Source organism: Peromyscus leucopus, unplaced genomic scaffold (genome assembly GCF_004664715.2).
Source record: "Peromyscus leucopus breed LL Stock unplaced genomic scaffold, UCI_PerLeu_2.1 scaffold_171, whole genome shotgun sequence".
NCBI classification, from domain to species: domain Eukaryota; kingdom Metazoa; phylum Chordata; class Mammalia; order Rodentia; family Cricetidae; genus Peromyscus; species Peromyscus leucopus.
In genome coordinates, this window is record NW_023504897.1 from 2,743 (window position 1) to 18,610 (window position 15,868).

The 15,868-nt window shown below is 38.3% G+C and overlaps 2 pseudogenes; both read right to left on the reverse strand.

Moving 5' to 3' along the window:
- Positions 1-2,715: 2,715 nt before the first annotated feature.
- On the reverse strand, positions 2,716-3,648 carry LOC114691573 (annotated as a pseudogene).
- An 8,659-nt stretch (positions 3,649-12,307) lies between these two features.
- LOC114691574 lies at positions 12,308-13,244 on the reverse strand (annotated as a pseudogene).
- Between the last annotated feature and the right edge of the window lie 2,624 nt (positions 13,245-15,868).

Genomic DNA, 15,868 nt, shown 5'->3' on the forward strand with positions numbered 1-15,868 from the left:
GACAGAGCAGGTGTTTTGGAGAAGATGGTCTTCACATGAAGATGAGAAAGTGAATGGGATCTAGAACAGAGGAAGAGAATTTACACCATAGCTTAGAGTGACTGAATGCATGGAATGAATGGGTCAAGGTAGGGACCTAGTTCATGGCACACTAGAGCATATAACAGTTAATGTGACATGACAGTAGTTGAACAGCCTAGTGTTCAATATATATAGTATCAAATCTCAGGGGATTTTGCAGGAAAAATTATAAAATTGGAGGCAATGTTAAAAATTAATTTGGTTCTAATCCAGCTACTTTTCATGGTTTTGGGGAAATAAACTTGAAATTGCTGCTGGCCAATAATTTCAGGGGGGAAATGGCACTAATGACACAATTAGGCAAGAAGATCACAAAATTTTTTCAGGGTCAGGACAGTCCAGATAGTCAACCTATAAATAAAAAGAAAAAGGAAGCTTAAGAGATGAACTGATGTAAAAATTTGTGTAGGAATAACAGAAGGAGACATTAGGAAATGGTTGTGTTTGAGATATTGGGATGCTATGGAGCATCTGCCTAGGATCATGATATATCACTTATTCATAATTAAATATTATCTGCCAGTCAACACATAAATTTGGATAAAATAATAAAATCTTGGGAAATGGGGAATCAATCTATCTCAAGACCCAGGTATACCATTCTCGGGCATATAACCAAAGGATGATCCATCCTACCACAAGTAAACTCGCTCAACTGTGTTCATTGTGGTTTTATTCATAATAGCCAAGAATTGGGAACAATTTAGATGTCCCTAAACTGAAGAATGGATAATGAAAATGAGGTACATTTACACAATAGAATATTACTCAGATGTTTATAAAATGATATAAATTTTTCATACAAATGAATGCAACTGGAAAAAGTCATCTTGGGTGAGATAACCCAGATCCAGAAAGATAAATATCCTATATATTCACTTATGAGAGGATGTCAGCTGTTAAGTAAATGATAGTCAAGCTACAATCCAAGCACCCAAAGAAATGAGGTAAAGAGAAGGGCTTTGAGGGTGGGGCATGGATCTCCCATGGAGCAGGAAATAGACTGTATTCTTCAGGTAGACTGTGGTGGGTGGGGTTAGGAACCAAAGGGATGCAGGATGGATGGAGGAGGAGGTGCTGGGACAGACAGCTAGAATTAGGGGCACTTGGGAGGGGGCAATGTGGAAGCCTAGTTCAGTGGAAACTTTCAGTAATCTTTGAGGTTGACCCTAGTAAGGTCATCTCAGTAAGGAATCTCAGTACTGGAGAATGCAGAATCTTAACTGGCTATCTTTTGTAGCCAGGCAAGGCCTCCAGTGGTGGGACTGGGTTATATTCAGTTGAGCTATTAGACAAGGATGCCCTGGTAATCTCTAAATAACCCAGTTTGATGCTGAGACAAGTTAGCTCTCTGACCACTGACAGTGGGGTCCCACTGCTGAGGGCAACATCCACATGTCTCATTGAACTTACAGAGGTCAAGCTGATTTGGGCTTGGGACCTTCACACCTACATTCTTTTCTCTTTGTCATGGGAAGGTATTCAGCAGGCTACAAAAAGGGAAATGTTGATATGAACCCAGTCACAAAACCATCCACCTGTCCTGCCTGCAAGATGAGCTGAGGCAATGGAGGTGCAGAACTTGTGGGAGTGGCCAACCAGTGGTTGTTTAACTTGAAGTGCACTCCATGAAATGGAGTCCATACCCTACACTGTCTGGATGGCCAGTAATGGAATACGGAATATCCCAGAGCCTAGGGTAGAACCAAACACCTGGCCCCCCCAAAAAATCAATGCTTTCTAATGATATTCTGCTATACACATAGATTGTTTCCTTGTATAATTGTCATCAGAGAGTCTTCCTCAGGCAGCAGATGGGAGCATGTGCAGAGAACCATAGTAAGACATTATGCAGAGAGAGAGTCTAAATTGGAGGTCTCCATCGGGTCCCTCTCCTCAAAATTCTGGGAACCCCATGAGAGAGGGGGAAGGAATATTGCAAGAGTCAGTGGGGTTGGAGTACCCCAGAAGAACAAGGCCCACTGAATCAACTAAGCAGGGCTCACATGGGCTCACAGAGATTGAAATGGCAAGCACAGAGCCTGAATTGGTCTGTACCAGGTCCTCTGAGTATATGTTAGGGCTGTTATCTTGGGAGCAGACATATCTCTAAGTCTTTTGCCTGCTTTTGAGACTCCATTCCTCTTACTGAATTGCCTTCTCCAGCCTCGATATGAGAGCTTTTGCCTTGTATTATTGTATCTTGTTTTGTCACATGTCACTGTCTTCTCTTGGAGGCCTGCTCTCTTATGAAGAGGAAATGGAGAAGGAGCAGATTAGGAGGAAAGGGAGCTATAAGCTATGAGGGGCAGAGGGAGGGGAAATGGTGGTTGGTATGCATTATATGAGAGAAGAATCTATTTTCAACTTTAAAAAGGAATGTAGGAGTGGAAACTGATAAAAGAGTGGCTCTTACTAATGATTTTCTAGGATCACACGTGCAAGGCAGAGGATGGTATCATTGAGTCACTGAGGTCCCCTTCTATAACTGAACAACTTTGCAAAACGCATTTTGCAAAAGGAAATATTATGCGTATGTTCTTTGAATGTGGGTCCTATTGTAGGGATACATTCTGTAATATTAATATCAATATATTTAGAAGATAAATTTGAGTAAAAATCCTAGTCCTGCCACTATAAGGAGATTTTCTTCTTGCAAAGGACTCTTATCAGGGCCTCTTTCATATCTCTGTTTCTCAGGCTGTAGATGAAGGGATTCAGCATGGGAGTCACCACTGTGTACATCATGGCCATGGCTGTCTCCTTCACAGTGGAGTTATTAGCTGATGGAAATATGTAGAGACCAATAATTGTCCCATAGAACAGTGAGACCACAGACAGGTGGGAGCCACAGGTGGAGAAGACCTTGTAGATAACCCGAGCAGAAGAAACTTTTAGGATGGAGGAGACAATTTGTACATAGGAAACAACAATAAGTAAGAATGGGATGACAATAACTGAGCCCTCCCAAGACAAATATCATTAGTTCATTAATATAAATGTCAGAGCAGGCCAACTTGAGCAGGGCAGATATGTCACAGAAAAACTGGGGGATCACATTGTCCTCACAGAATGACAATCTAGCCAAGAGTAGTGTGTGCAACAGGGAATACAGCATAGTAAGTACCCAGCACAGCACCATCAGACACACACAGAGCTTGAGGTTCATTATACTGGTGTAATGGAGGGGGAAACAGATGGCCACATAGCGGTCATAGGCCATGACCACAAGAAGGAAGCTCTCCATGTCTCCAAAAACCATTAAAAAGTACATTTGTGTCAGGCAGCCTGCATAAGGGATGGATGGGTCCTGGCTTTGCATGTTCTGCAGCAATTTGGGCATTGTGACAGAGGAGAAACAGAGGTCAGAGAAGGACAAGTTGCTGAGAAACAAATACATGGGAGTGTGGAGATGGGAGTCCAGTAGAATGAGGATAATGATGATGAGGTTCCCCAGGACGGTGGTGAGGTACATGGCCAGGAACAGGACATAGAACAGGTGCTGGTGCTCTGAGGGGATGGTAGACCCAGGAGGAGAAACTGAGAGACAATAGTTTGGTTCTTCATTATTACTCTTCATCTCCAGTATGCTAATGAGAAAATATCAGGATCCCTAAATTCAAAGTAAAAATGAACATATATTTAGGATATATTCAAGAAATCTCATCATAGTTAATTATAATCTCAAACTCCAAATGTTCGTAATTATTACAGTCATCAATGATTTTTCTCAGCTTTCTCTTTAACATCTCTTCTGTCCTCATAACAGTTGTATACTTTCTACTGAGATAAAAAATGGACAAGCTTCTCTCTCCTATGTCTGCTCAACTGTTGTTTGTCCATTTGTAATTTTCTCTTTCTTATGTTGATATTTATATTCTTGAAGAATTTGAATGAGCTTTAGCATCATAATTTTACACAATTTCAAGAAAATCTCACATACTCGAATGTCTTAGATTATCATGTGAAACTCAGACATGCATGTCTCTGTAACATACAGATTTCTACTCCACTGTTCACTAATCATCTTCCTCCATTGCATGTATGACAGGCATCAGGAGCTCAAAAGTCCAAGTGAAATTCATGTTTCACTGTTTGTGTCTCCAAAGCATTTCTCAGTCTCCTATCTCTCCAGTATCCTATAGTATAGTAAAAGAAATTCATGTCTGAGTCATAAATCTGTGAATTTTGATCCATCCATTTTTCTTACCTTGAACTGCTGTCACACATAAACAGAGTCTGCTGTTCATTCTCCTCCTATTTCATCCATCTCTTTCTGTGAGTTATATCCATATATCAGGATCACATCTTGACTTTACTGGAGTACAGAAGCAGACTCAGTTCATGTCCATGTTCTCATGTCTCCTGAACCTTCTCTTCTTCAATCTGCTTCATTTACACTGTGGCATTCTAATAGAGGAGTTTCAACATCTCTTGTTTGATTTATTCTTCAGATTACCACTGTTGCTCTGAGGATAAGGACAAAGCTCCTGTCAGGGACACAAAGTTGTTTTGTTATCTCACACATGCCAATGGTATATTCCCATACAGTTTCACAGTTACACTTGCATTTCTCTCTTATCAATGCTGTGGTTAAAACTCTTCACCTCCCAATTTTAGAGTTTCTTCTTCACTTGCCTGTTACTTCCTCCCCTCTCTTGCCCTTTCATCTGGTTCATCCTCATATGTAAGCAATATTGTTTATCACATACACAGTAAATTACCTGTCTCTCTGTATAAGTGAGAACTTCAGCCATGTTCTTGCATCCATACATATCCCATGCGCTTAATACTTTGATCACTGATTTAAGCTATCTTCCATCAATTGTAAACTACATGCAGAAAGGCTATATGTGCTTTATTCTGTGTGATTGTATACAATCTCTTAATGTGAATCTAGGGCCAACATCTGTCATAAGCATGAATTTGGCATAAAGTTTGTTACCTGCTTCTCAAATTGATACAGATTTCTTCAACTTCAATAGTAGAAAATCTCCATTTAAATAGAAACACTTGATTAGTTATAACTAAATTTTACACTCTATAATGAGTGTCAGAGATCTAATGTTGCATTTCTGCAGTGTTAGGGTGAATCATTTATATCACACCTCAGTAAGTATGATGACTCCAAATCATATACATATGCTTTAATCCACAAAATGTCATTGGTATTGATACAGAAACAAGATAGGATGAATGTTTATGAATTATAAAAAAGAAGAACAACAAAGTTATTTGGAATCCTCATTTGAGTTATTCCTCAGATGTCTATACTCTATTTGATGGTTAATTTACACATTAAGTGGATTAAGCCTGATACCAATTTGGAACATATTTTAGTTTCTATGCAGACATTCTATAAATGACAATTTAAAATCTGTAGTTACTTTGAGTAAAATAATTAACACTTCATAACATGATGAGCTTCATGCAATCAGATGAAGGAATTAGGGAGAAAGGAGAGTTCACAGTAGAAAAAAGTTTTCATCATCTGCCTTAGACACATGTCAGTAACCTCCTATTCTCGGGACTACAATATTCTAGACTGTTCTTCAATGTTAGTCTTGTCAGCCTATAACACTACAGTCTGTTGTATCCTAAGTCACATGCATAGGCACACACACACACAACACACACACACACACACACACACACACACACACCTTATTCTATGATTCTGCACAACACTGGCTAATGATCTATCACATGTCTCAAAGCTGACAAAAGAGGAAAAACATCAAGAGATCTAAGCAACTTCTTCTGAAATGCTACACCAGTATGACTGTTTGTATCTTCACAGACTGACAGTGTTAATGCAGCTGAATTCAGAATTTGCACACTTAAGACATTGTGGATTAGAATTACAGAGGGGAAACATGTAGGAAAAGAAATCATGCACCATTTAAAAAGATGCTCTCCTTATGTATTCAAGACTGGCCTTGAACATATATTACTCCTGTTCTGCTTCCTGAAGCACTGGCATTACAAGTATGTGCCACCATGCCCATTTCTCCTTCTCATGTAATGAAATGAACAGTACCTTTGTGTTAGTAGGCATATGTGCAAAGACTAGAAGCCAGAGAAGTCACCATCAACTGTTATCATTGATGGGCCAATGGACTTCATACCTTCTTTAGATGTTAAGCCCACCATTCTCAAATTAAACTGCACATAGAAATCCCAAGGGATATGTTTCTAACAATTGTTACATCTGCAATCATCTTAGATTCTATAGAAGAAATAATTTTGATTGAGTAGATTTCATTGCACATTTTACATGAACACCTATATAATATTAATATCTTCCTTGATGGACTGCACTTAGATGCAATCACAGACATTACCACTAAAACACAGATTTGTGAACTTGTGCAGATAGAATTAATCATCATCTTGGGTAGGACATTGTTCAGAGTTTGCTAAGACCCCACAGGGAAAGCATAGTAAACAACAGTTCAGCACTACAGCAGTGAACTCCATCTCACAGCCCTGCTCTTGTGTTGAAATGGTGTGTGATATTGAGAGAAAATGACATAATCAGTAATTGTGATGAACCATCAATATGAAAGTGGTAATATGATGACCATGAAATAAATACTTGCACAATGTGGTGATGTCTTGGGGACACAGAAAAGAAGAATGCTATCATACCTTGAAAACTGTCCTGCATAACACTGGAAATTCATTTAGAATTGACAACAAGACACCAGATTAATTTCCTGCTGAGGCTGAATCAAAGTTTCTGGTTTAAGATCCTGCTTACCTTTATTTTATTTGAAGGCACAGGAACTATCTACTGGACTCTCTACTCACCACCTACCTTCACCATCCATATTCACATCCCTCTGCTGCCATTCCTGAGCCTTAGGGCTCTGTACCCCAGAGGAGTCTAGATCCTATATAACTCATTAAAGACATAATAATTACCTAGGACCTTTCTAAGACCAATTTATTCGGGATCTCTAGTGGAGATCAATTATAGGCACACTCCTTCTTACACTTAGGGGAAGGCAGAATTTAAAGAACATCAACAAAGAAATAATAACAACACAGTCAATAACCATGTAAATATGCATACTCATTGCCTGCCCAGGTAATGAACAGGGCTTCTGCTTGACTGGAGCCAACTTTCTTAGTGGGGAAAGTGAAGAATGGTGACCTCAAAATCACTCCAAATTATCAGGAATTACTCTGATTGTTAATGACTTAAAGTGTCTCACACAATAAAAATTTACAAAAGAAGCCATCAATAGTTTTTATATTTTTGGTTGTGAGCCTAGCCTTTACTGGCTAAGCCATCTCTCCAGCACATCTAAGAGTAGATTGTAAGAAGACAGAAACTATAGAAAACTATGCATACTGGGAAGGCTTCAAGGACAGACCTCAATTCAACATGACTGCTGCCTGCAAAAGGACTTACTATACACAACCTTCTAGAAAAAATTTAAACTTTTTAAAATCAGCCAACTTTTCTGTGTGCCAATATGTGAAAGGGTAGGCATATGACAAGCAAATGGCAAGTTTAATGCTTCCTTGAGCCAATAGAAAAGCAGTCCATGTTTCTATGGCTGTTCATCCATTTTGTCTTCTTACCTCTCTATGAAAACCTTAATTTTGCCTACTATGACCGTTACTCTCAACCTCTCTCTATGTATGTGAGATCACTTTACTAATGCCCTGCTTTATGAGTTTAGCATTGATCATGAGACCATTGGTAGCATATATAATTCCTTCCTTCAAGATAGTCCTGAACTTGGCAATCATTGGTTGGATGAAGTTCTGTACATAATAATGAAACACAAACTTTGGACCCCAGGGAATCTTGGTCCTTACTGGTCTAACCTGTATTGGGTTCTTAGAGATTATTAACTTTTGTTTTATGAATGTGGAAACAGTACCTGGGATCAAAAGATACATCCAGGATTATAGACACAGTGTTACCTGTTCTGGCTGTATAGAATAACCACATTTTGCTTGCTAATCAATTGGTTTCAGTTACTCAAAGAAGTATGATGTCTCCACTCACAGTGTTTTGGTTGACATGAGAAGCTAAGGTGGTTGGATGATGAGCTCAATTCCAGTTCAATCATCTCTAAGGACTGTGATGTTCATATATACTATATATATATATAATATATATATATATATATATATATATATATATATATATATATATCAGTATTTTCAGTTAATTCAAAGCAATCTACAATGCATTTTAGAATCCATAATCCCCCAAAGAAGGCCTCTGTCTATTCACACATACTCTCACCTCCACCATCCACATGCAACCTCTCTATACTCTATGTCTTACAGATCTTCCTATTCTTGATATTTCATGTGAATATAGGGACTTCATGATTGGATTCTTTCTATTATCATGTTTTCAAGGTATGTTTGTGTAGTTCTGTGTGCCAATAATTGATTTTGAGATGTCAAAAATGTATCATTATACAGATGTACATTGGTTATTTACTTAATCATTGGTTGATGGGTCTCCACTTGGAACAATGATAGGGAGCACTTCTGCAAATGTCAGTGTACAATCATTTGTTTGAATCAATCATGTATATTAGTCATATATTAATTCTATATTAAAAGGTTTTGCCATTTAATTTTTTAGCTTATTTTAAATTAAAAGCTATTCTTATTTGAGTTAGCCTACAAGATAGTTGAATTCCTTGTAGCTTTTTCATTATACTTGGTTTTGTTAACTACCCACCCAACGCCTTCTTTACCCCATCTCTCTGCCCCATCTCTGTATTAATTCCGCTGTAATTAAATATTCCTTTTTACATTTTCATATTACATGTATTCTGGTTTCCTTCTACACCTCTCCCTTAAGGCTCCCATTTCCCCCTCTCACAAGTCACATTTTTAGTGTTCTGACGTCTGTAAACAATCCCACACAAACACAAATATATAACAATTATTAATGGTGCTGGACAGATGACTCAATGGTTAAGAGTACTTGCTGCTCCTGCAGAGGATACAAATTTCTTTTCCAGCACTAATGGGGCAGCTCACAACCATTTGTAATTCCAATACCAGAAGGTCCATACACTAGTCTGGCTTCTCTGGACACCAGGCTTACACTATTTACATATGATAGGCCAAACCACTTGTCCACATAAAATAAAAGTAATGTCTTTTTTTTTGAATTAGTGGTTTGAATTATGCTGGTTTAGTAAAATTGTGGCTACAGTTTCTTTTCTAAGATCTATGACTTCACAAGCCCCAGGTAGTTGGCCCACAGATACATCTACAACACAACTCTGCACATGAATAAAATTTCATTGTATAGAGGTCCATTTTTAGTTTTTATTCATCAGCTATTGGATTCTGAGATGATTCAATGTCATTGCTATGGGAAACAGAATATCAATAAACATGGGCATGCATGTATCTCTGGAGAGGATGTAAGTACTTAGAGCATATGCTCAGGATTGCTAGATAATATGATAATTGCATTTTGGATTTTATTAAGAAACTCCCATACTGATTTACACATCAGCTCCAACTGTTTACATTTCAGTCAACAGTGAATAAGAGCTCCTCATAAGGGTTCCTTGACAGTGTTTGGTGACATTTGTTTTCTTTTTTTTTTAGGTTAAATTTTCTTTTTCTAGATTTTTTATGTGTTTATTAAATAATTTTTTATTTTTTATTAAGAAAATTTTTTAATTCATTTTACATACCAGTCACAGATCCCCTTTCTCACTGGAGTAGAATGAGATCGAAGGTAGTTTTCATTTTGATTGCCCTAGCTATGAGGGAAGTTGAGTACTTTAAAAAGTGTATATTGGCCATTTGCATGACTCCTTTCGAGAACCCTCCATGTAGTTCCTTTTGCCTATTTTTATTGAGTTTCTTGTTTTCTTTTTCTTTGGATTTTTTAGTTCTTTGTGTATTCTGGATATATATCTTCTATCAGATGTGACCCTGCCAATGATTTCCTCACACTCTAAGGATGTTTATTCAGTCAGGTATCTCTTTCCTTTGTTGTGCTGAAGTTTTTTTAATTCAGAATATCATGTTTATTGAATGTTTTCATGATTTGCTGAGCAACTAGAGTCCCCTTCAGGGGGTTTTTACCTGTTCTCATTTCTTGAACCGTTTCTCCTCCTCTGTCCTCTGACCTATCACTTTCAGAGTTTCAGGGCTGCTACTTAAGTCTTTGATCCATTTGGAGTTGATTTGTGTGCAAATGGAGAAATGGGAGCTAGTTTTATTCTTCCACACATAGATATCCAATTTATCAGCACTATTTGTTACAGGCTATTCTCTCTCCCTTTGCATTTTTGGAATCTTTGTCAAATATTAGGTGGCTGTGGCTTCAGGGGTTTATACCTGGACCTCTGTCCTGTTCTGTTGATGCTGTTATTGCTGTCATGATTCTGAAATAAAACAGAAAAAAAGGCATGGTGATATCTTCAATCATATTTATTTACTATTTTGAAGGATTCACTGATTTACTTGGATATCCAAGATCTTCTCTGCTCCTATATGAATGTTAATCTTTTCTATTTCAGTGTAGACTGTAAGCAGATTTTGCAGGAATTGCAATGAGTCTTTATATTGCTTTCAGTGAGATATCCTTCAACTTCTCCTCTCTAACTCATCCCATGTCTCCCTTTCAAACTCATGACCAAATCTTCTTTAATTATATTTCTCTCTCTCTCTGTCTCTCTCTCTCTCTGTCTCTCTCTGTCTCTCTCTGTCTCTCTGTCTCTCTCTCTCTCTCTCTCTCTCTCTCTCTCACACACACACACACACACACACACATCCATTTAGTCTTGCTAGTATGTACGTGCTTTTTGTGATAACCACTTGACACAGGATAATCCATGGGGGACTAGACCTTGATGAAAACTGATTCTCCCTGTCACAGGAGCCATTTATTGCCATTTACCTAAATTGCCATGATTTCTATTGTATTTCAAATGCATCAAGGGTGTTGAGGGTTCATGGGTGCTGCTTCCCTGTCACATCTAGAAGACACTATCTTGCAGTACAGCACTGGTTCTCTGGTTTTTATAATTTTTATTCCCTCTTCCAAGATGGTGCCCTGGGCTTGGGTATAGTGGTTGCATTGAAGATACAACAATTGGGACTGGACACACCACAGTCACATGTTCTCTGAATCTTGGTCAGTTGTGGATCTCTGTAAGAGTTTTCATCTGTTGCCAAAAAAAGGTTCTTTTTTTGAGTAATGAGAGCTATATTTTCTCTGAGTATACAAGTAGAAATACAAGTAGAAACTATGCTAGTTTAGGAAAATGGCAGTAGTAGGTTCTCCTTTAGGGCCTATGACTGGCTAGGTTTGCAGGATAAGGCATGAGTTCCTTCTTATTGTTTGAGATGTAAGTGCAATTAGCTAGCTGTTGGCTACTCCCAAGATATAAGTGTGACCATTGCACCACTGGGGATACCTTTCCCCACTTGTCATTGTTGTGGTTCATAAATTTTACAGTGGGGTATGACTATTGTTTGTTTTTCTCCCCTTTCTTCCTGCATAGCACCTTCCAATACTGAGGGCTAGTCCCAACGCAGGGGCTTCTGAGTCAGATTTAGCTCAATTCTCCCAAGTCCTATGTCTGAAATATATGGTATCTTCACCAATAGGAACTTACCTTCAAGTTCTATGAGGAAACCAAGAGCAGGTAATAGCCTGTATTGTTTTTGGAGTCTCTTGGACTCTGTTGACCAACAAGTGGAAGGGAGATTTCCCATAACTGGCACTGGAATTTTTGTTGAGTAGTCTATGGCTCTTGTGAGAAGTATTCATACCATGTTTCATAACTCTATCATATATACTCATATATGCTATATATGTATTTATAAGTATGATTATGAAATAATGTGTTTGCCTATGGCCTTTTCAAGCATCCTGAACTTTATTGATCTCTGCTTCATCCCTCTTTCTCTGTATTGCCCTACTCCCTGCCCAGTTAAATTCCTCTGCCTGTTTTTCCCCTTTCCACCTTCATAGCATTTGTGCCCTACTAATCAAGAAAATAACTGCAACAAATGCTGGTGAGGACAAAGGTGTAGCCAGATATCAAAGACAATCCTTCCTCCATTGGCTATTCTACTAAACCTCCTCTTTTGTATACTGAACAGTTTATGTGGCATGCCCTTTCATGCTAGGTCTTGAGGGACATCTGACATAACATATTAATATCGATACATTTATTACATAAAATAGGTAAAATTCCATGTGTTACAATTACAAAGAGATTTTCCTATTGCAGATAATTCTTATTAGAGCCCCTTAATTTCTCTGTTCCTCAGGCTGTAGATGAAGGGATTCAGCATGGGAGTCACCACTGTGTACATCATGGCCATGGTAGTCTCCTTTACAGTAGAACTATTAGCTGATGGACATAAGTAAACACCAAAAACTGTCCCATAGAATAGAGACACCACAGACAAGTGGGATCCACAGGTGGAGAATATCTTATAGATGCCCGGGTAGAAGAAACCTTGAGAATGGAGGAGACAATTCTTGCATAGGATGTAACAATGAGTAGGAATGGTACAATAATGATGGGCCCTCCCATAATAAATATCATCAACTCATTAATATAAGTGTCTGAGCAGGCCAGCTTCAGGACTGCAGTTATGTCACAGAAAAAGTGGGGGATCACATTGTTCTCACAAAAAGACAATCTAGCCATGAGTAGGGTGTGCATCATGGCATTAAATATGGCCAACATCCACAATGGCATCAATAGACTGGCACAGAACTTGGGGCTCATGATGCTGGTGTAATGAAGGGGGAAGCAGATGGCTACATAGCGGTCATAGGCCATGGCCACAAGAAGCAAGCTCTCCATATCTCCAAAGACCATAAAAAAGTATGTTTGTGTCAGACAACTCACATAGGTGATGGATGGGTCCTGACTCTGCATGTTCTGCAGCAATTTGGGCATTGTGACAGAGGAGAAGCAAAGGTCAGAGAAGGACAAGTTGCTGAGAAACAAGTACATGGGTGTGTGGAGATGGGAGTCCAGTAAAATGAGGATGATGATGATGAGGTTCCCCATGACAGTGGTGAGGTACATGGCCAGGAACAGAGTGTAGAACAGGTGCTGGTGCTCTGGGGAGATAGGCAGGCCCAGAAGGAGGAACTGGGAGATGACACTTTGGTTGTTTCCAGTCATGATCTGCCTCTAATGACTTTAAGAAAAATAATTAACAGTTTTATAAACTCCCAATGGTTGAACACGTATGAGTTCATAGACCAATTCTAGTCTTTTTCTCATTTCCTTACTTTAGAAAGAATTCTTCATTTTTTATATTCTTTAATTTTTATAATTTTTGCTTCACTCAAGTATAGAATAACCTTGATACCTTAACTTCTCCAGTTGTCCCTGGTAGCAGATGCATACAACCCCAGTCCTTTATACTCTGCTGACAACCCCACCAATCCATCTCCATGACATAGTGAAAACAGTCGTTTCCATTACACACATGGCATGTTGCAAGTTCTACAGTAGTTAATCTTACTCTCATCAAAATAACTATAATCTCTACATCCAAATATGTTCACTCATTATTACCATGAATGGCTTTTCTTAACATTGCTTTAGCATGTTCTAAGTCTAGTATTGCCTAATGACTCCTAATTACTTCTGATACACAAAATGTATTAACATATCTATTTCCTGCCTACCTACTTATACTAGGCAACTGTGGTCCACAGTTTTATAGTTTTATTCTGTGAATTTTCTTGAAGGATCTTTGTACACCTAGTCCTTATAATTCTTTATAAGCCCCAAGATAAACACAAATACTTTAATGTGCCAGAGTACCATTTAAAAGTCAGGTGTAGCTGTCTCTTTAATCTACAGAATTCACTACCTCATTGCTGACTAATCATCTTCCTTGTTTTTTTCCCCCACAGGCATTGAAGCCTCAATACATCCCAATAGTAGTTTACTCCTTCTTCTCCCAACATCTTTCTCCCATGTCTCTTGTTTCTTATAATATAATAAAAAGGAATTCAAGAGGCATTATATGAATTTTATTGCACATCATTTTTCCTTACCTTGAACTCTATCGCATCATTTAGATGCTCATCTTCATCTTCCTTTTATCCAGCCACCAAAAACCATCCAATCATATTCTTAGAATTGGAGGCCACCATATCTTGTCTGAAATATTGAAGTCAGCATTCAATTCCAACCCATGTTCCATGTCTCAATAGTATTATCTTCAGTATGTTTAACCCACACAGGCATTCTGAGATAGAAATGTCCTCTCTTTCCTGATTCATTCTTCAGATGACTATCTTGTTCTTAAGGACAAAATTCCTTTCATTTGCACAATCAGTACTTGCTTTTCTGACTTGTACCAACCTCTACAGTCCAATATGGCCTTACCCAGTGCCTGTATTCTTCTCTTTAGCAATGCTGTACTTCAAATTGAAGTTTGTGCCTCCATAATTTCTTATTTGGTATTCTCCTAGTCTATCATGCCCTCTCCTTTGTGGTGTGGCTTGTCCAACCCATCTTTCCACAATATGACATGCTATTTGCTAAGTCAACACTTTCTTGTGTTCCTACACACAATAAGACCTTCTACCATGGTGCCCCAGCATCTGGTACTCATCTCACAGCTACCGATGGCCCTGATCACTGGTTCACATTTATTGTTGCCAGAGTGTAGATATCATGCAAGAAAGGTCATGCTTGCCCTCATACTGAAGTAAGGCCAACCCTGCATGAATGTGACCCAGTGTTCACAGAGATTTCCCGTTGTGCTGTAGACTGAGACAAGAATATTTCATATCTAAGGCAGAAATGCACATTAAATCCAAATAATTGCTCTTCTTCAGTCTCCCAAGAATATAAAGTCATTAAACTTGACTTTTTACCATGAAAACTTGACACTCTTGTAATTAGCTTCAGAGATATCATTGTATTTATGTCAAGTATTAGGGTGGTCAAGATGTTTTGCTCTTTTCAAAAATACTCGTGATTCAAAAACTTTTATACTTCAATTCATATTATTCTACAGATAATGATGTAGGAAAATAATTATAAAGACCAGAAAAACAAACAAATATGAAACAGTAGGCATGTTTAATCCTTCACTTAAGTTCATCTTCAGATATTCATATCTAACTATCTAACATGATAGTTAATTATTGTAGGAAGTAGTATAGGACTTGATAGCAATTTTGGTCAAAGTATTGTTACAGATATTTCTATGAAGGGTTTTGCAATGTTATTAACACTTAAATTAGTAAGTAACATTATCAGAAAAAATAACTTTAGTCCTTCATAATGTAACAAGCCTCACATGAGCAGTTGGAAGAAAAAAGAGAAAATCTACAGTTTCTTGGGAAACATCATCCAGACTGCCTTGGATTTGACTCTTCCAGGGAATCTGGTCTGCAGCTACTGGACTTACCAATTCCCAGTTATGTGGGCTGTATCTTTAAAACAGATATTTGTGCTGTTCTGTTTTCTTCTAGATAATTCTGTCTAATGAACCCCAGTCTATATCAAAGTTGGCAAAGAAGTCATGAGAAGCACCAAGACATGTGGGAAAAGGGACTGGGCATTTAGCTCAGTGGTACATAGCTCTCCAGCATGCCCAAGGCCCTGAGTTCCACCTCTAACTGAAAAAAATAGAAGAAAATGAACAACACACAAAGAGATGGGGAATCCTTTCACTGACACTGTCTGACTGAGTCCAGTGCTGGAGTCTCCATCATGCTGATGTTCACTTGGGCAACTGCACTAACAGTTTAACACTTTCATGTTATGTTTGGTGACAA